Raw genomic sequence first — 21,242 nt, 5'->3', positions numbered from 1 at the left:
AGTTCATCACTTATCAAGCACACCTGAACAAGCCAAGCAGTGTCTTCAAGACCAGCTACAGGCAAGTGTGTTTTATTAGGGTTGAAGCTAAACTCTGCAGGACACCAGCCCTCCATGACCATAGTTGCCTATCCCTGATTTAGAAGTATGGGGGCTTCTTTTAAACACAGTCCATGTCTTTACTGGCATTTCAGTGGAGTAAATCATAAAGAGGCTCAGCAGCATTGGATGTTTCTTGCTAGATTAATCGGCAAGATAAAACTGTAATGCTCACTTGAGCAAATCTTGAGGATTGTTATTGTGGCCAGACTTACAGATTTGCTTGGCCATGTGTAATTTGCGGGTCCTTTCAGTGAACCTCTTTTCAGACTGATGACATGTAATCTCTTCTGTGTGAATCTTCATGTGCTGGTTGAAGGAATTTTTATATGTAAATCTCTTTCCACACTCGTCACATGTGAACGGTCCAGTGTGATACGTTCTCATGTGTCGAATTTGAGTCGCTTCACGTTTAAAGGTTTTACCACATTGTGTGCAAGTGTAAGGTCTCCCTCCGGTGTGAACTCTCATGTGGACTTTAAGGGCTGGTAATTGAGCAAAACTCTCTCCACACGGTTTACAGGTATACGGCTTCTTTCCAGTGTGAACGTTAATGTGAGCTTTAAGTTTAGATGATGTACTGAATCTCATTTCACAATACTGACAAGGATAAGGCTTCTCTCCAGTGTGAACTCTCATATGCGCTGTAAAGGTTCCATTTCGACTGAAACTCTTTCCACACTCTGTACACGAGTAAGGTCTCTCTCCAGTGTGAACTCTCATGTGCATTTTAAAACTTGATTCACTAATGCAACTCCTTCCGCACTGGTGACATATGAAAGATTTCTCTGCGTGATTCTTCACGTGCTGGTCAAAGTTTTCTTTCAGATTAAAACTCTTTCCACACTGATCACATATGAAATATTTATCCGTCACATGAGTCCTCTTGTGCTGGTTAAGGAGACGTTTAGATTCATAACTCTTTTCACACTGATCACACGTGAACGGTTTCTCTTCAGTGTGACGGATAATGTGAAACCTAAGGCGATACTTCTGTGTATAACTCTTTCCACACTGTTGGCAGGTATACGGCTTTTCTCCAGTGTGAGCACGAAAATGAACTTTCAGATTACTTGACGTACTGAATCTCTTTCCACAATACTGACAGGCAAAAGGCTTTACCCCAGTGTGAAATTTCATGTGCACTGTAAGATTTTCCTTTAGAAAGAAACTCTTTCCACACTCAGTACATGAGAAAGGCTTCTCTCCGCTGTGGATTTTCACATGCTTTTTGAAATGTGTTATTGTAGTGAAACACTTTCCACACTGATCACATGTGGAAAGCTTCTCTCCAGTGTGAATTCTCATGTGAAAATTAAGGCCTTGTTTTTTACTAAAACTTTTTTTACACTGATGACAGTGGAAAGATTTGGTTTTCTCAGCTCTTTCACATGAGGTGTTCTTTGTCACTGAAGACGGCTCATTGGTCATTAAATCTTGGTGTTTGCCAAACTGATCCATCTCTTCAATTTCATTAGGCCCCCGAATCTCTTCTTTCAGCACCATCAGCCCTAAAGTGAAAAAATACCAGTTAACCCCAAGTTAAAAAACACAAAATGGCAGACATGGAAACCAACACAGACTATTCAAACCATCGAGTGCTACTACTTTGTAAATATTTCCACTAACAAGTTAACATTTTTGTAGCTATGCAAGGTTTCTGTGAATCCTGAACCCATTAAAAGTCTTAGATCTTAAAAAGAGCATCAAGTCTTAAAGTCTTATGATCAAGGCAATGCCTTTCAAGAGGAATTCTTTCCTCACACCTTTTTAAGTCTTCATTTGAAGGCATAGAGTAATTTGAAAATGCTGAGTGACAGTATACTAACACTCTGCAGTAGGAAGGAGTTTCGTAAACATCTAGTAAACAGCCTTCTCCATGAGAAGTGTGTCAAATCTATAGTTTAACAAGGGAGATTTGTGTTTTACTACTTTACTCCTCTGTGAAGCTCTTGAAGTTTGCAGGCGACACCACACTTATCGGCCTCATTCAGGACGGTGACGAGTCTGCTTACAGACAGGAGGTTAAGGAGTTGGCTGTCTGGTGTAGCCACAACAACCTGGAGCTCAACACGCTCAAAACAGTGGAGATGATAGTGGACTTCAGGAGAAACCCCCCTGCTCTCCCCCCACTGAGCATCATGGACAGCATTGTGGCAGCAGTGGAGTCATTCAGGTTCCTGGGCACCACCATCTCTCAGGACCTGAAGTGGGACACTCACATTGACTCCATTGTCAAAAAAGCTCAACAGAGGCTGTACTTTCTTCGTCAGCTGAGGAAGTTTAACCTCCCAAAGGAGCTGCTGAAACAGTTCTACACCTCCATCATTGAATCAGTCATCTGCACATCAATAACTGTCTGGTTTAGCTCAGCTACTAAATACGACCTCCAAAGACTACGTCGAATAGTTCGGACTGCTGAGCGAATCACTGGTACAACCCTTCCTACTCCCCAAGAACTGTACTTATCCAGAGCGAGCAGAAGGGCTGCCAAAATCACTCTGGACCCCTCACACCCAGCACACTGCCTCTTTGAACTTTTACCTTCTGGTCGACGCTACAGAGCACTGCGCACCAGAACAGCCCGACACAGAAACAGTTTCTTCCCTCAGGCAATCCATCTCATGAACACTTGATGATAATAATTGTGGAACCAACATCACTACTTGCTATACACTTTTATACACATATACACTTATTTAACAACACACTTTACATGCCAATTTGCACATAACAGCTGCACATATAACGTTGTATATAGTAATAAACATGTACATACACTTGTCAATCTGTATATTTGCACTCACTACTTAAATTTTTTAAAATATATTTATTATGTGTTTTTTGTCCTGTCTCTGTAATCCTGTTGCACTGTAGAAGCTCTGTCACCAAAACAAATTCCTAGTATGTGTGAACATACCTGGCAATAAAGCTCTTTCTGATTCTGATTCTGATTAATATTAGGCTACAACCTATTATAGGTCTTCTTGTATGAAGTTGATTTGAAACGCTGTTTTTGTGTAGGAATGGGCCAGGGGTGCATTGCGCCAACAAAGATAAAACTCGGGGAAAAGAATGATGTAGTGACGAGTGTTTCCCAAAACCCGTAGTTTCTTTGTCGCAGATCCATCGTTTAAAACATGTTAGTTATAACGTAAAATGCGCATAATGATGCTCTAAACGGGGTGGAGTAACAGTTTCTTTAGAGAAGAACCCCATAATTTAAATTATATTGTTTTACACAAACACGCATTTAAAACAAAATCCAATATTAGTTTTGGTAAAAACATGCACTCATTTTCCATATATTTCAATGTAAATGGCTTATATAGGGCCTGTGTTTCCTTTACAAATATTATTGAGAACATCACATATTCTATTCTAAAACATAAAATCACTTACAAAAGCGAACACATTTTAATGTCATATATAAATCATATAAATACATAAATAACGAGGCTATTTAATAAGAAATTAAATTTAATATTATTTATTAGGAAATGAAAATCCTACTTGAATAATATTAATGATGATCATGATGATTAAAAGTATGATATTGTTTATTTTTTGAAAAGTCTACTTTTACAATTAGACGCATGCAAACCACTGCAGAAATGTTCTAACCAGCAGGCCCACTACAGATACTTAATAAATAACCTACTGTAAATTAAAAGCATTGATGTATGCTTTGTTTTTTTGTTTTCGCAAGCTTTGGAGATGTAACATAAATTCCGCTTTTAAATAATAGGTCACCTATAGCTTTCGTCATGAGCCACGGCTGTGTTCCAAATGACATCAATGTTTTCTCGAAGGGAGCGCGATTGTCAACATGAAGATTGCTAAATCTGAGCTGCAAAAAACTTTGAAAGCAAATTACACCTAAGAGAGATGAGTTTAAATGTTAGGATGTTCTAAATGAATAGGGCATAGGGGGATAACTGGGTATAGAACACATACAGGAACTATGTTTCTAACTACAGCTCAAGTTTGCGACGCAGTTTGCGAATGTTCGTTGGAATGTTGGATTTGAGAAACGGCATATCAACAAATTATGTTTGTAACGACGGAACTTGCGACCTTAGTTGGCTAACGAAAGTTTTCAGAAACGCACCCCAGTATAAGATTCCGATGGTATGATAACCTTGAAAGCTTAGCTAAAAAACAATCCACTCTTGTTCTGTTAACTTCAGACACTGTCTCATTCAGTTTAAAATTATACATTGGGTCCATTATACCAAGACAAAATTACATAAACTTTTTCCTGATACCGCTCCCTTCTGTGATAAATGCAAGACGGACTTAGCCACTCCCTTACATAGTTATGCTCTGTGTTCTAAACTGATCCCATTCTGGGCTGAAATATTAAAAACTCTGTAAAATTTTACATAGCAAGTTCGACGCACTTTTGGTCATATTTGGAATTTTAGACAAAACCAGGATTCTCAAAAACAACTGTTGTCTTACAGCCTTATTGTGGCAAAAAAGCTGGTGGTAAGGTTTCGGAAATCAACAGAACCCCCTTTATTTAGATCTTGGCTGGAAGAATTAACTAAATTAGCACATTTGGAAAGGATCAGATTTCTTATGGCAAAGAAATTGAAAAAAAATTGACAAGATTTGGTCTCCTCTACCTCGAAAGCGCGTAACAAAGGCCGCGTACAAAAATCGCATACTTCCTTACTATATAGTATATCAAAAACTATGCGAGCTGAGTAGTATGTCTGAATTCGTTGTATTTGAAAAACAGTAGCTAAGTACACAGAGACCGACTACTTCTGGCAAGATTCTGAGGTGTGCATCCGATGAACGCTACGCTATCCCATGATGCTATGCAAGAGGATTCATAAGTGAGAGTGAAGCGACACAACTGGCGCAGGTAGGTCACATGATCATGACAAATGTCAGATGAAATACGCCTCAATTCCATTCATTCTGTATGGAAAGCACTTTTCTGACAGTCGTGCAGTAAATTCAAATTCTAATGTAGTAATTTCAGAGACAGCCAGTAATTATTGATTTTGGGGCAATTTGTCTTTTTTGCTACATTAATATTAGAATCACATGTACATCAGTATTCACAGCCACAAGCTTGGCACACAGGTCTTTGGGAATTTTTGCTCTGGGCTCTGGCTGGGCCACTCAAGGATATTCACCGAGTTGTTGTGAAGCCACTCCATTAATATTTTGGCAGTGTGCTTTGGGTCATTGTCCCGCAGGAAGATGAACCGTCGCCCCAGTCTGAGGACAAGAGCACTCTGAAGAAGGTCTTCATTCAGGACGCCTCTGTACATTGCTGCATTCATCTTTCCCTCTATCCTGACTAGTCTTCCAGCTCCTGCTGCTGAAAAACATCCCCACAGCATGATGCTGCCACCACCATGCTTCACTGTAGGGATGGTTTTAGCCTGGTAATGAGCGGTGCCTGGTTTTCTCCAAACGTAACGCCTGGCATTCACTCCAATGAGTTCAATTTTAGCCTCATCAGACCAGAGAATTTAGTTTCTTATGGTCTGAGAGTCCTTCAGATGCCTTTTGGCAAATTCCAGGTGGCGAGTGGCTTCCGTCTGGTCACTCTACAATACAGGCCTGATTGGTGGATTGCTGCACAGATGGTTGTGCTTCTGTAAGGTTCTCTCTCCACAGAAGAACACTAGAGCTCAGACAGAATGACTATCGGGTTATTGATCACCTCCCTGAGTAAGGCCCTTCTCCCCCGATCACTCAGCTTAGATGGCCGGCCAGCTCTAGGAAGAGTCCTGGGGGTTAAACATCTTCCACTTACGGATGATGGATGCCACTGTGCTCATTGGAACTCTCAGAGCAGCAGAAATGTTTCTGTAACCTTCCCAAGCCTGTCTCGGAGGTCTACAGACAATTCCTTTGTCTTCACGCTTGGTTTGTGCTTTGACATGCACTGTCAACCCTGGGACCTTATATAGACAGGTGTATGCCTTTTCAAATCATGTCCAATCAACAGAAATTACCACTGGTAAACTATAAATGAAGCTGCTGAAACATCTATGAATACTTTCCGGATGCACTGTAGGTCTTCTATGAAGTTGATTTAAAAACACTGTTTTTAAACCACCTTGAAACTGTTTTGCGCCCCATGCCTATTTTGGAGTAAGATCACTTACATTAGACTAACCCGCTTTCATTAGCGCTGAAAATTAAACATTAAACACTAGCTGCAAATATATAACTGACATTGTGTCAGTTAAGCCTTATTCACACTACGAGCAAAACAAAGTGACGAGCGTCTTTAAAGGGTTAGTTTGGTGCACAACAAAAAATATCAATGAGTACAAAGTCAGAGCGATCTGTGAGGAAGGTAAGGTGTAAAGAGTGCTTAATGTGGCCCTCGAGGGCACACTGAGCTGAGTAGACTGAGCATGACAACAGTGAGTGAGGATCCGAATGTATAGACTAGTCAAACATCATGTCAGGAGCAAACAACATCAGGGATAGTGATGGGTTGTTCTTGAGCGATGTGTTCATTTAGAATGAATCTTTTGTATGACTCGAGAACAATGAGTCCTCTCAAGTAGTGATTCGTTCATTCGAGCATGCGCACATTTGTGCAAGTGGAGGAGAAGATTAGTTCCTTTATGGAGTCTTCTACCGGGTTTGAATCGTTCGTCCATCACGTGAAAGACAGAAGCCAATCATAAGCTGTCAGAGCTGGAAAAAGATTTGACCCGCTCATTTCTTGAGTCCTTGTGTTTGAGTCAACTCTTTACATGCTGTCACATGATAAATGAACGACTCAAAAACCAGAAGACTCGAAAGGTGAACTAATCATGGCTCCCTTCAGCTCAGTGTGTGTGCTTTGGTTAAGCTTATATGGGGCTGTCTGTGTCACGTGAACGAATCACTCAATATTGAAGAGCTGTCAGAAGAGGTGACCTGACATAATCATAGACAAAAGACTAGGTAAACAATAAATGACTATTTTTCTCTTACAGCATTTTAGTTATGACCTGTTTGTAGTGTGATCAACATTTGGGCTAGTTGTAGATAAGTTTGGAAAGAACTCGTAACATTTTAATAAGATTTTGGCAAATTTAACGCAATGAACGGAACGACTCAATGAATGAGACTCAAAGGTCAGAGTCAGTAAAATGAATTGAACTTCCCATCACTAATCAGGGTGAACCCGCAAAGAGTAATCTAATAACAGGCAAAGGTCGAGGCAAAGGATTTATTATTAAAGGGGTGGTCCAGAGCAGGTGCTTAATTTGTAAATTGTGAAGTCCAGGAACAGATCGCAGTAACGGATCCGGCATGTTACCAGAGGACGGAGAGGTGTTGCGGACGAAAGTGAAGTGCAGGGGGGAAGGGAGGATGTCGTGGACAAAAGTGAAGAGGGTTGGGGAGTCGCGGAAGAAAGTGAAGAGCGAGGTGGGGGTGCATGTGAGGAGGGGGATCTGTAAAATGAGGTGCTGGATCAGATTTCAGAGGTGCCAGATCCGGATTATTCCAGCACAAATAAAGCCCTGGTCCAGAGTGTTTTTAAGGCTTGGTTGTGTTTATGGAATGCAAAACAATGTGTGCTCATATAATCAACAAATTAAGCGATTTTTGTTCACAAATCTTACTTTCCTTTTATACTGCTACTCAGCTAAAGCCTAGTTCACACTACAGGATTTTAAAGTTCGACAGATCGCTGTGCCAGTTATTTTCTTAATAAAAATCACGGATTTGATGCGCGAATGAAGCGGATTTGATGCTCGAATGAAGCGGATTTGATGCGCGAATGAAGCGGATTTGATGCGTGAATGAAGCGGATTTGATGCTCGAATGAAGCGGATTTGATACACGAATTAAGCGGATTTGGCGCGGGAATGAAATGGATTTGATGCGCGAATGAAGTGGATTTGATGCTCGAATGAAGCGGATTTGGCGCGCGAATGAAACTGATTTGATGCACGAATGAAGCGGATTTGATGCGCGAATGAAGCGGATTTGATGCACGAATGAAGCGGATTTGATGCTCGAATGAAGCGGATTTGATGCTCGAATGAAGCGGATTTGATGCACGAATGAAGCGGATTTGATGCACGAATGAAGCGGATTTGATGCGCGAATGAAGCGGATTTGGCGCGCGAATGAAACGGATTTGATGCGCGAATGAAGCCGAATTGATGTGCGAATGAAGCGGATTAGATGAACAAATGAAGCGGATTTGATGAACGAATGAAGCGGATTTGGCGCAGGAATGAAATGGATTTGATGCGCGAATGAAGCGGATTTGATGCACGAATGAAGCGGATTTGATGAACGAATGAAGCGGATTTGATGCACGAATGAAGCGGATTTGATGCGCGAATGAAGCGGATTTGATGCGCGAATGAAGCGGATTTGGCGCGGGAATGAAATGGATTTGATGCGCGAATGAAGCGGATTTGGCGCGGGAATGAAATGGATTTGATGCGCGAATGAAGCGGATTTGGCGCGGGAATGAAATGGATTTGATGCGCGAATGAAGCGGATTTGGCGCGGGAATGAAATGGATTTGATGCGCGAATGAAGCGGATTTGGCGCGGGAATGAAATGGATTTGATGAGCGAATAAAGCGGATTTGATGTGCGAATGAAGCGGATTTGGCGTGGGAATGAAATGGATTTGATGCGCGAATGAAGCGGATTTGGCGTGGGAATGAAACGGATTTGATGCACAAATGAAGCGGATTTGATGCTCGAATGAAGCGGATTTGGCGCAGGAATGAAATGGATTTGATGCGCGAATGAAACGGATTTGATGCGCGAATGAAGCGGATTTGATGAACGAATGAAGCGGATTTGGCGCGGGAATGAAGCGGATTTGGCGCGGGAATGAAACGGATTTGATGCACGAATGAAATGGATTTGATGCGCGAATGAAACGGATTTGATGCGTGAATGAAGCGGATTTGATGCGCGAATGAAGCGGATTTGGCGCGGGAATGAAGCGGATTTGATGCGCGAATGAAGCGGATTTGATGCGCGAATGAAGCGGATTTGGTGCGCGAATGAAATGGATTTGATGCGCGAATGAAGCGGATTTGATGCGCGAATGAAGCGGATTTGATGCTCGAATGAAGCGGATTTGGCGCGCGAATGAAACTGATTTGATGCACGAATGAAGCGGATTTGATGCGCGAATGAAGCGGATTTGATGCACGAATGAAGCGGATTTGGCGCGCGAATGAAACTATTTGATGCACGAATGAAGCGGATTTGATGCTCGAATGAAGCGGATTTGATGCTCGAATGAAGCGGATTTGGTGCACGAATGAAGCGGATTTGATGCACGAATGAAGCGGATTTGATGCGCGAATGAAGCGGATTTGGCGCGCGAATGAAACGGATTTGATGCGCGAATGAAGCCGAATTGATGTGCGAATGAAGCGGATTTGATGAACAAATGAAGCGGATTTGATGAACGAATGAAGCGGATTTGGCGCAGGAATGAAATGGATTTGATGCGCGAATGAAGCGGATTTGATGCGCGAATGAAGCGGATTTGATGCACGAATGAAGCGGATTTGATGAACGAATGAAGCGGATTTGATGCACGAATGAAGCGGATTTGATGCGCGAATGAAGCGGATTTGGCGCGGGAATGAAATGGATTTGATGCGCGAATGAAGCGGATTTGGCGTGGGAATGAAACGGATTTGATGCACAAATGAAGCGGATTTGATGCGCGAATGAAGCGGATTTGGCGCAGGAATGAAATGGATTTGATGCGCGAATGAAGCGGATTTGATGCACGAATGAAGCGGATTTGGCGCGGGAATGAAGCGGATTTGATGCGCGAATGAAGCGGATTTGATGCGCGAATGAAGCGGATTTGGCGCGCGAATGAAATGGATTTGATGCGCGAATGAAGCGGATTTGGCGTGGGAATGAAACGGATTTGATGCACAAATGAAACGATTTGATGCACGAATGAAGCGGATTTGATGCGTGAATGAAGCGGATTTGATACACGAATGAAGCGGATTTGGCGCGGGAATGAAATGGATTTGATGCGCGAATGAAGTGGATTTGATGCTCGAATGAAGCGGATTTGGCGCGCGAATGAAACTGATTTGATGCACGAATGAAGCGGATTTGATGCGCGAATGAAGCGGATTTGATGCACGAATGAAGCGGATTTGGCGCGCGAATGAAACGATTTGATGCACGAATGAAGCGGATTTGATGCTCGAATGAAGCGGATTTGATGCTCGAATGAAGCGGATTTGGTGCACGAATGAAGCGGATTTGATGCACGAATGAAGCGGATTTGATGCGCGAATGAAGCGGATTTGGCGCGCGAATGAAACGGATTTGATGCGCGAATGAAGCCGAATTGATGTGCGAATGAAGCGGATTTGATGAACAAATGAAGCGGATTTGATGAACGAATGAAGCGGATTTGGCGCAGGAATGAAATGGATTTGATGCGCGAATGAAGCGGATTTGATGCGCGAATGAAGCGGATTTGATGCACGAATGAAGCGGATTTGATGAACGAATGAAGCGGATTTGATGCACGAATGAAGCGGATTTGATGCACGAATGAAGCGGATTTGATGCGCGAATGAAGCGGATTTGGCGCGGGAATGAAATGGATTTGATGCGCGAATGAAGCGGATTTGATGTGCGAATGAAGCGGATTTGGCGTGGGAATGAAATGGATTTGATGCGCGAATGAAGCGGATTTGGCGTGGGAATGAAACGGATTTGATGGACAAATGAAGCGGATTTGATGCGCGAATGAAGCGGATTTGGCGCAGGAATGAAATGGATTTGATGCGCGAATGAAACGGATTTGATGCGCGAATGAAGCGGATTTGATGCACGAATGAAATGGATTTGATGCTCGAATGAAGCGGATTTGGCGCAGGAATGAAATGGATTTGATGCGCGAATGAAACGGATTTGATGCGCGAATGAAGCGGATTTGATGCACGAATGAAATGGATTTGATGCGCGAATGAAACGGATTTGATGCACGAATGAAGCGGATTTGGCGCTCGAATGAAACTGATTTGATGCACGAATGAAGCGGATTTGATGCACGAATGAAATGGATTTGATGCGCGAATGAAACGGATTTGATGCGTGAATGAAGCGGATCTGATGCACGAATGAAGCGGATTTGGCGCGCGAATGAAACTGATTTGATGCACGAATGAAGCGGATTTGATGCGCGAATGAAGCGGATTTGATGCTCGAATGAAGCGGATTTGGTGCACGAATGAAGCGGATTTGATGCACGAATGAAGCGGATTTGATGCGCGAATGAAGCGGATTTGGCGCGCGAATGAAACTGATTTGATGCGCGAATGAAGCCGAATTGATGTGCGAATGAAGCGGATTTGATGAACAAATGAAGCGGATTTGATGAACGAATGAAGCGGATTTGGCGCAGGAATGAAATGGATTTGATGCGCGAATGAAGCGGATTTGATGCGCGAATGAAGCGGATTTGATGCACGAATGAAGCGGATTTGATGAACGAATGAAGCGGATTTGATGCACGAATGAAGCGGATTTGATGCGCGAATGAAGCGGATTTGGCGCGGGAATGAAGCGGATTTGGCGCGGGAATGAAATGGATTTGATGCGCGAATGAAGCGGATTTGATGTGCGAATGAAGCGGATTTGATGCACGAATGAAGCGGATTTGATGCGCGAATGAAGCGGATTTGGCGCGGGAATGAAGCGGATTTGGCGCGGGAATGAAATGGATTTGATGCGCGAATGAAGCGGATTTGATGTGCGAATGAAGCGGATTTGGCGTGGGAATGAAACGGATTTGATGCGCGAATGAAGCGGATTTGATGCACGAATGAAATGGATTTGATGCGCGAATGAAACGGATTTGATGCGTGAATGAAGCGGATTTGATGCACGAATGAAGCGGATTTGGCGCGGGAATGAAATGGATTTGATGCACGAATGAAGCGGATTTGGCGCGGGAATGAAATGGATTTGATGCTCGAATGAAGCGGATTTGGCGCGCGAATGAAACGATTTGATGCACGAATGAAGCGGATTTGATGCGCGAATGAAGCGGATTTGATGAACGAATGAAGCGGATTTGGCGCGGGAATGAAGCGGATTTGGCGCGGGAATGAAACGGATTTGATGCACAAATGAAGCGGATTTGATGCTCGAATGAAGCGGATTTGGCGCAGGAATGAAATGGATTTGATGCGCGAATGAAACGGATTTGATGCGCGAATGAAGCGGATTTGATGAACGAATGAAGCGGATTTGGCGCGGGAATGAAGCGGATTTGGCGCGGGAATGAAACGGATTTGATGCACGAATGAAATGGATTTGATGCGCGAATGAAACGGATTTGATGCGCGAATGAAGCGGATTTGATGCGCGAATGAAGCGGATTTGGCGCGGGAATGAAGCGGATTTGATGCGCGAATGAAGCGGATTTGATGCGCGAATGAAGCGGATTTGGTGCGCGAATGAAATGGATTTGATGCGCGAATGAAGCGGATTTGATGCGTGAATGAAGCGGATTTGATGCTCGAATGAAGCGGATTTGGCGCGCGAATGAAACTGATTTGATGCACGAATGAAGCGGATTTGATGCGCGAATGAAGCGGATTTGATGCACGAATGAAGCGGATTTGGCGCGCGAATGAAACTATTTGATGCACGAATGAAGCGGATTTGATGCTCGAATGAAGCGGATTTGATGCTCGAATGAAGCGGATTTGGTGCACGAATGAAGCGGATTTGATGCACGAATGAAGCGGATTTGATGCGCGAATGAAGCGGATTTGGCGCGCGAATGAAACGGATTTGATGCGCGAATGAAGCCGAATTGATGTGCGAATGAAGCGGATTTGATGAACAAATGAAGCGGATTTGATGAACGAATGAAGCGGATTTGGCGCAGGAATGAAATGGATTTGATGCGCGAATGAAGCGGATTTGATGCGCGAATGAAGCGGATTTGATGCACGAATGAAGCGGATTTGATGAACGAATGAAGCGGATTTGATGCACGAATGAAGCGGATTTGATGCGCGAATGAAGCGGATTTGGCGCGGGAATGAAATGGATTTGATGCGCGAATGAAGCGGATTTGGCGTGGGAATGAAACGGATTTGATGCACAAATGAAGCGGATTTGATGCGCGAATGAAGCGGATTTGGCGCAGGAATGAAATGGATTTGATGCGCGAATGAAGCGGATTTGATGCACGAATGAAGCGGATTTGGCGCGGGAATGAAGCGGATTTGATGCGCGAATGAAGCGGATTTGATGCGCGAATGAAGCGGATTTGGCGCGCGAATGAAATGGATTTGATGCGCGAATGAAGCGGATTTGGCGTGGGAATGAAACGGATTTGATGCACAAATGAAACGATTTGATGCACGAATGAAGCGGATTTGATGCGTGAATGAAGCGGATTTGATACACGAATGAAGCGGATTTGGCGCGGGAATGAAATGGATTTGATGCGCGAATGAAGTGGATTTGATGCTCGAATGAAGCGGATTTGGCGCGCGAATGAAACTGATTTGATGCACGAATGAAGCGGATTTGATGCGCGAATGAAGCGGATTTGATGCACGAATGAAGCGGATTTGGCGCGCGAATGAAACGATTTGATGCACGAATGAAGCGGATTTGATGCTCGAATGAAGCGGATTTGATGCTCGAATGAAGCGGATTTGGTGCACGAATGAAGCGGATTTGATGCACGAATGAAGCGGATTTGATGAACGAATGAAGCGGATTTGGCGCAGGAATGAAATGGATTTGATGCGCGAATGAAGCGGATTTGATGCGCGAATGAAGCGGATTTGATGCACGAATGAAGCGGATTTGATGAACGAATGAAGCGGATTTGATGCACGAATGAAGCGGATTTGATGCACGAATGAAGCGGATTTGATGCGCGAATGAAGCGGATTTGGCGCGGGAATGAAATGGATTTGATGCGCGAATGAAGCGGATTTGATGTGCGAATGAAGCGGATTTGGCGTGGGAATGAAATGGATTTGATGCGCGAATGAAGCGGATTTGGCGTGGGAATGAAACGGATTTGATGGACAAATGAAGCGGATTTGATGCGCGAATGAAGCGGATTTGGCGCAGGAATGAAATGGATTTGATGCGCGAATGAAACGGATTTGATGCGCGAATGAAGCGGATTTGATGCACGAATGAAATGGATTTGATGCTCGAATGAAGCGGATTTGGCGCAGGAATGAAATGGATTTGATGCGCGAATGAAACGGATTTGATGCGCGAATGAAGCGGATTTGATGCACGAATGAAATGGATTTGATGCGCGAATGAAACGGATTTGATGCACGAATGAAGCGGATTTGATGCTCGAATGAAACTGATTTGATGCACGAATGAAGCGGATTTGATGCACGAATGAAATGGATTTGATGCGCGAATGAAACGGATTTGATGCGTGAATGAAGCGGATTTGATGCACGAATGAAGCGGATTTGGCGCGCGAATGAAACTGATTTGATGCACGAATGAAGCGGATTTGATGCGCGAATGAAGCGGATTTGATGCTCGAATGAAGCGGATTTGGTGCACGAATGAAGCGGATTTGATGCACGAATGAAGCGGATTTGATGCGCGAATGAAGCGGATTTGGCGCGCGAATGAAACTGATTTGATGCGCGAATGAAGCCGAATTGATGTGCGAATGAAGCAGATTTGATGAACAAATGAAGCGGATTTGATGAACGAATGAAGCGGATTTGGCGCAGGAATGAAATGGATTTGATGCGCGAATGAAGCGGATTTGATGCGCGAATGAAGCGGATTTGATGCACGAATGAAGCGGATTTGATGAACGAATGAAGCGGATTTGATGCACGAATGAAGCGGATTTGATGCGCGAATGAAGCGGATTTGGCGCGGGAATGAAGCGGATTTGGCGCGGGAATGAAATGGATTTGATGCGCGAATGAAGCGGATTTGATGTGCGAATGAAGCGGATTTGGCGTGGGAATGAAATGGATTTGATGCGCGAATGAAGCGGATTTGGCGTGGGAATGAAACGGATTTGATGCACAAATGAAGCGGATTTGATGCGCGAATGAAGCGGATTTGGCGCAGGAATGAAATGGATTTGATGCGCGAATGAAACGGATTTGATGCGCGAATGAAGCGGATTTGATGCACGAATGAAATGGATTTGATGCGCGAATGAAACGGATTTGATGCGCGAATGAAGCGGATTTGGCGCGCGAATGAAGCGGATTTGGCGCGGGAATGAAATGGATTTGATGCACGAATGAAGCGGATTTGGCGCGGGAATGAAATGGATTTGATGCTCGAATGAAGCGGATTTGGCGCGCGAATGAAACGATTTGATGCACGAATGAAGCGGATTTGATGCGCGAATGAAGCGGATTTGATGAACGAATGAAGCGGATTTGGCGCGGGAATGAAGCGGATTTGGCGCGGGAATGAAACGGATTTGATGCACGAATGAAGCGGATTTGATGCGCGAATGAAACGGATTTGATGCGTGAATGAAGCGGATTTGATGCGCGAATGAAGCGGATTTGGCGCGCGAATGAAACGATTTGATGCACGAATGAAGCGGATTTGATGCGCGAATGAAGCGGATTTGATGCTCGAATGAAGCGGATTTGATGCACGAATGAAGCGGATTTGATGCACGAATGAAGCGGATTTGATGCACGAATGAAGCGGATTTGATGCACGAATGAAGCGGATTTGATGAACGAATGAAGCGGATTTGATGCTCGAATGAAGCGGATTTGATGAACGAATGAAGCGGATTTGGCGCGGGAATGAAATGGATTTGATGCAAGAATGAAGCAGATTTGGCGTGGGAATGAAATGGATTTGATGCACGAATGAAGCAGATTTGGCGTGGGAATGAAATGGATTTGATGCGCGAATGAAGCGGATTTGATGCACGAATGAAGCGGATTTGATGCACGAATGAAACGGATTTGGCGCGCGAATAAAGCGGATTTGACGCGCGAATGAAGCGGATTTGATGCACGAATGAAGCGGATTTGATGCGCGAATGAAGCGGATTTGACGAGCGAATGAAACGGATTTGATGCTCGAATGAAGCGGATTTGACGAGCGAATGAAACGGATTTGATGCGCGAATGAAGCGGATTTGACGAGCGAACGAAGTGGATTTGACGCGCGAATGAAGTGGGTAAACTCAAACGTTCACATAGCTATTTATGCGCAAATAGCACAATTTATCCGCTCGTTACGCATCTGGTGTAAACACAGCATTAAAGGGTTAAACAAATAACGCACAGCACTACTGTGTAGTTGACTTGACTTCTATTCTGTCCTTGGCCAATCTCATACTCTCACATTACTAGTGCCGTGTAAATCAGATCTAAATCCGTTTTACATAGATATATTTAAATTGAAAACTGAATAGAGTGCTGCATGTTTTACGATATGCTGTATTAAATTTGAACATGCATAGTTTTTACTTTTACCACGCATATGCAGACATACGTCATGAAGATTTACTTGAAAGTCTTGGAAAAGTCATGGAATTTTAGTAGTAAAAATGTGTATGAATCCTGATTACAACCTTATTGTAAATTGTTAGCTGTCTATTTGTGATCAGATCGACGAAAACAAACCTGAATTCCCTCGTGAACAGGGCCTAAATGACTTATTTTATTTACTTTTTTTATTTTACAATGGAACCAAAACTAGGAATCGAAAACAATCTAAATCGATAAGCGGAACCGAAATCGCTTAAATTCAAATGATACCAAAGCCTACACTAGACTAGTGAATTATTAATAATTGAACGTGTGACATTGTGCAAATTATAAGCAGGATCTTCTCAAGTTCACCTGAAGGCAGTGTTAGTGTTATCTGATCATGCGAGTCACTTTAAGCCAAATAAAACTCATCAAGACACTCATATGAGATTTCTCTAAAATATGACTCATTTATTCAGAGCTGCACATTTGATTGAGGATTAAATGACTCTGAGTTCAGCTTTGAGAAATAAAAACTAACCTGTTTGTTCCTCAGGATCTTCATGTTTCAGTGTGAACACTTCTGTAATCCTCAGACCTCCACTCTCCTCTTTAAGAGATGCCATCTTTATAATAGTAGATGATAACAAAGAGCAGATCTCAGTCGCTTCTCCAGGAGTTTGTCTCTGAGTTTAGACACTTTACTCTGTTTAAGAGGAGAAAAATAACAGAAATTAATGTATTGACCAGTGTAATTATTAATATTACATGTTCATGAACACACAGAGTTTGTAAAGCTAGCTTGTGTGCATTTACACTGTTTTGACTAGCTGTCAGAGGTAATATTAATCACAATATGACATGTTTAAAAGTTCCTCAACAATGGTCACAGGCAAAATATCACAGACAATACAGTCAACTGTAGATTATAGAAAGAGACTACAATATAAGATGCACATGTGTTCTCCATTTTAAAGCTTGAACACTGCTGGAGGCAGAAATCGTGTCCAGGTAATATTTTACATGTTTACAACTAAATAAGAAACGAGTTTTAGAGACAGAAAGGCGTTTGTGTATCAACAATGTTACTAGTAAGGCAAGGTTGCCTTTTCTTCTACTAGCGTTCGCTTTAAACTCGTTTTGTAATTAAAGTAAAAGTTATATTAACTATCACACGGTTACATTTGATGACAATTAACTTAGCATTACCTGTAAAATAAACTATAATTTAGTTTTAAACGAGGCTGCAGCGTTTAAAACACGAACCTTTGCTGAACCGCAAACACGAAAGCGCTGCGCAGACCTGTGACGTCATTACACGGTACCAAAATAAAGGTCTGAAGTAGAACTGAGGGATTTGAGGAAAACTCAACTCAACGTTCTCCAATAGTGCACGCTTTATATTAAAGTCGTACAAACGTGTCGTTATTTACTATATATGCATTGTGTGAGTGTTTCTGACTAAAAGACAGCTCTTTGAAATATTATGAGGAAAGTTTTGAGATCCGGAGATTCAATGAATCAAAAAAATAATAAGTTTACTGCAAGGAGGATATCTTTGTATCTTTGAATTACCTCACAGAGTTTGTCTCACAAAAACATTCCTACACAAAAGTAAAATTGATATCGTGTCCGAATGCTGTTTTTGTGAAAGCATAATGAAACTATTTCACATTTGTTTTGGTCTTGCCAACATACTCGACTCTTTTGGATTAAAGTTGAAGCTTTTATTGCTCATATTATTTTAAAATCATTTTCATAATCTTGCATACATGTCGTTTTGGGTTATTATGTTAAGCATCGCTCTTTAAAAGATGCTGGTTTTACTATAAACTTTATTTTATCATTATGTAAATTTCACATACAGTTGAAGTCAGAATTATTAGCCCCCGTTTATTTTTTCTGTTTAACGGAGAGATTTTTTCCAACACATTTCTAATAACTGATTTATTTTATCTTTGTCATGATGACAGTAAATAATATTTGACTAGATATTCATCAAGACACTTCTATACAGCTTAAAGTGACATTTAAAGGCTTAACTAGGTTAATTCAGTTAACTAGGCAGGTTAGGGTAATTAGGCAAGTTATTGTATGACGATGGTTTGTTCTGTAGACTATTAAGAAAACAAATAGCTTAAAGGGGCTAATAATTTTGACCTTAAAATATTTAATAAAAAAATAAAAACTGCTTTTATTCTAGCCGAAATAAAACAAATAAGACTTTCTCCAGAAGAAAAAATATTATCAGACATACTGTGAAAATTTCCTTGCTGTCAAACAACATCTGGGAAATATTTAAAAAAATCAAAGGGGGGCTAATAATTCTGACTTCAACTGTAGCTAAATCCAAGTTAGCCAAAAGCAAACGTCTCTTCATCGTGCTAGAAAAAAGAGATTCAAATGTCTATCTAAGTGATTTCTAAATCTAAAAATAGAAAATCAATTAAAACATTTGCATAAAAATGTGTGTATATATGCATTTCCTGTAGTAAAAGTGCATTTAATAACTCTTGCTCATAACTATATAACTTGACAAATGTGCGTAATATATTTGTATGTAATTTAATAATTATGTACCCTCTCCTCTGTGTTTTTTTTTTTTCTCATTTATTCCATTCTTGTTAGGAAATGTAAAGTAATTTTGCTGTATAAGAAATCTGTACATGCCGGTTCTTGTTAATAATCTTTGTGAAATATGTTTGTATTTTATTCAAGGAGAAAAGAAAGACGTTTAGCCGCAGGGTGAATCATGTGTTGTTGTCAAAAAATGCATATTGGACATCGTTTATTAAAGGTAAGTTTGGCACTCATGGTTCAAAACACATTTTCACTCAGCCCCTTGTTGCCAGATTGATGAAATCAACAAGAGCAAGCCTGATTATCGAGCATAAAGGCTGACTTAAATCATGTTCTCAATAAAAGCACCGACATGCGATAGTAGGAATATTCTCCATAATAAAGAGAGTTTTTGTTCTAACACCTGGAATTTATATTTTAGAAAAGACTTTTATTTCTCTAAGGTGGATGGGTGCACCTCATGTGCTTTATTCAGTGTTAAATGCTAACAATGTGAGTTTGAATGCCATTTTACACTATATTTATTGCCATATACTGAAAGCGGCAGCAGATCTATAAACTAAAATGAACTGCTTTAAACTGAAATCTAAGCTGTGACTCAAAACCAACACATATCAGTGATTCGGCATCTATATTTCCTAAAAATAAAGAGGTGTAATGTGTATTAATTAGATTACGAACCTTACCTTTTCGTTGGAGTGCAGTGAGTGCACTATTCTGTGCTTCTGAATGGCTGTGTTTACATTTCGGTCTTGTTTTATCTGGTGCAAACAGCCAAATTGCTCATCACTGCAAATCCCGTCACGTAGAGTGTTGCTAGGACATGGGGTTACAATGTAACCTGGGCGCCGTTACAGTAAGGAGTTTCAACCAACTCGGAGTTTAAACTCGAACTCTGAGTTGACTTAAGCTGCGGTCACATTGGAGTTTGTGTGTGCGAATTCTGTCGTACGGCGCTGCGAAAAGGGGCGGGATTAAACAAGATGGTTAGATATTAAAAAAAGTGAGCGATTGGTCCGTGTTTCACATTTCTGTCTAGAGAGGTCATGTTTTGAGCCTCGATTGGTCTCACGCAGTCAAGTGATGCGATTTCGCAGGGCAGAGTTCAGCTAGCTTGAACTTTGCACCGCAGCGACATGCGAACCTTGACGCATGACCTTGCGTTTCCGGTCTGACGCATTTGCCTGCGTATGAATGGACGTATGAGGGACGAAAAGCCCAGTGTGACCGCAGCTTAACAGAGATTAAAAACTCTGAGTTTTCGGTTTCAGTACAGCTGATCTGAGTTAGGTCAATCCAATGGCGGAGCCAGAGGGGTGTCTGACATCCGATTGGCCACCCTGGGTGCCACCCCAAAATTTGATTTCCTGCTGGCAGTTCCTGATGCTGATTGCCATCTCATTTGTCAACGTCAGGGCTATTCAATTAGTTAGTCATGGGGGCCGGTTCATGAAAAGCATCCCAAACGAAGGACCGGAGAGATATGACTTGCTATATGAGTGATGACGCAACTGCATATAAGAGCCCATATGCTGAATTTTTGCTCCTTCAGACACCCACGTTGGCTTTTTCTACATTAAAATGTTAATATATTGTATTTTAAAACAACATAATCTCACTGCAATTGTCCAATTGACCATTGCTGAAGAAGGCTTCTTCTACATTCAGACACATATGTTATGTTATGAACTGCATAACAACTAGGGATGCAACGATTATAGATTTTGGTTGTACGATTATATAGTCTGAAGAGTAATCATGGTTTCACGGATATCACGTCTAATGTGAATTCAAGCTTAATATTAAGTAAGTAGCTATTTAGATTAACCGTTGTTGCCATGTGCGTTCATACATGCATGATCATTTTAATAATAATTCGTCTGACATATCTTTCGTTTACATTGCACTGAAAGGCACGCACGACTCTCACCGTGAGATGTTTTCGACTGCGTGCGCCCGGAAAGACGCTTGTGCGCGCATATTGGCATATATTCTTACATTAGAAATGACAAATTTGCTAGCAGAAAAGACGTGATATGGGAACGGCCGCTGCTATAGTTAATCCGGTGTGCGTGCGTAGTAGCCG

General features: G+C 42.1%; 1 pseudogene; it reads right to left on the bottom strand.

Annotated features, from left to right (window-relative positions):
- Window positions 1-275: 275 nt before the first annotated feature.
- On the bottom strand, window positions 276-17,882 carry LOC130222770 (zinc finger protein OZF-like; annotated as a pseudogene).
- Window positions 17,883-21,242: the final 3,360 nt, after the last annotated feature.

The sequence above is a fragment of the Danio aesculapii genome, chromosome 4, assembly GCF_903798145.1.
Source record: "Danio aesculapii chromosome 4, fDanAes4.1, whole genome shotgun sequence".
NCBI classification, from domain to species: domain Eukaryota; kingdom Metazoa; phylum Chordata; class Actinopteri; order Cypriniformes; family Danionidae; genus Danio; species Danio aesculapii.
Note: the sequence above shows the minus strand (reverse complement) of the source record. Positions and strands in the feature narration are given on the sequence as shown.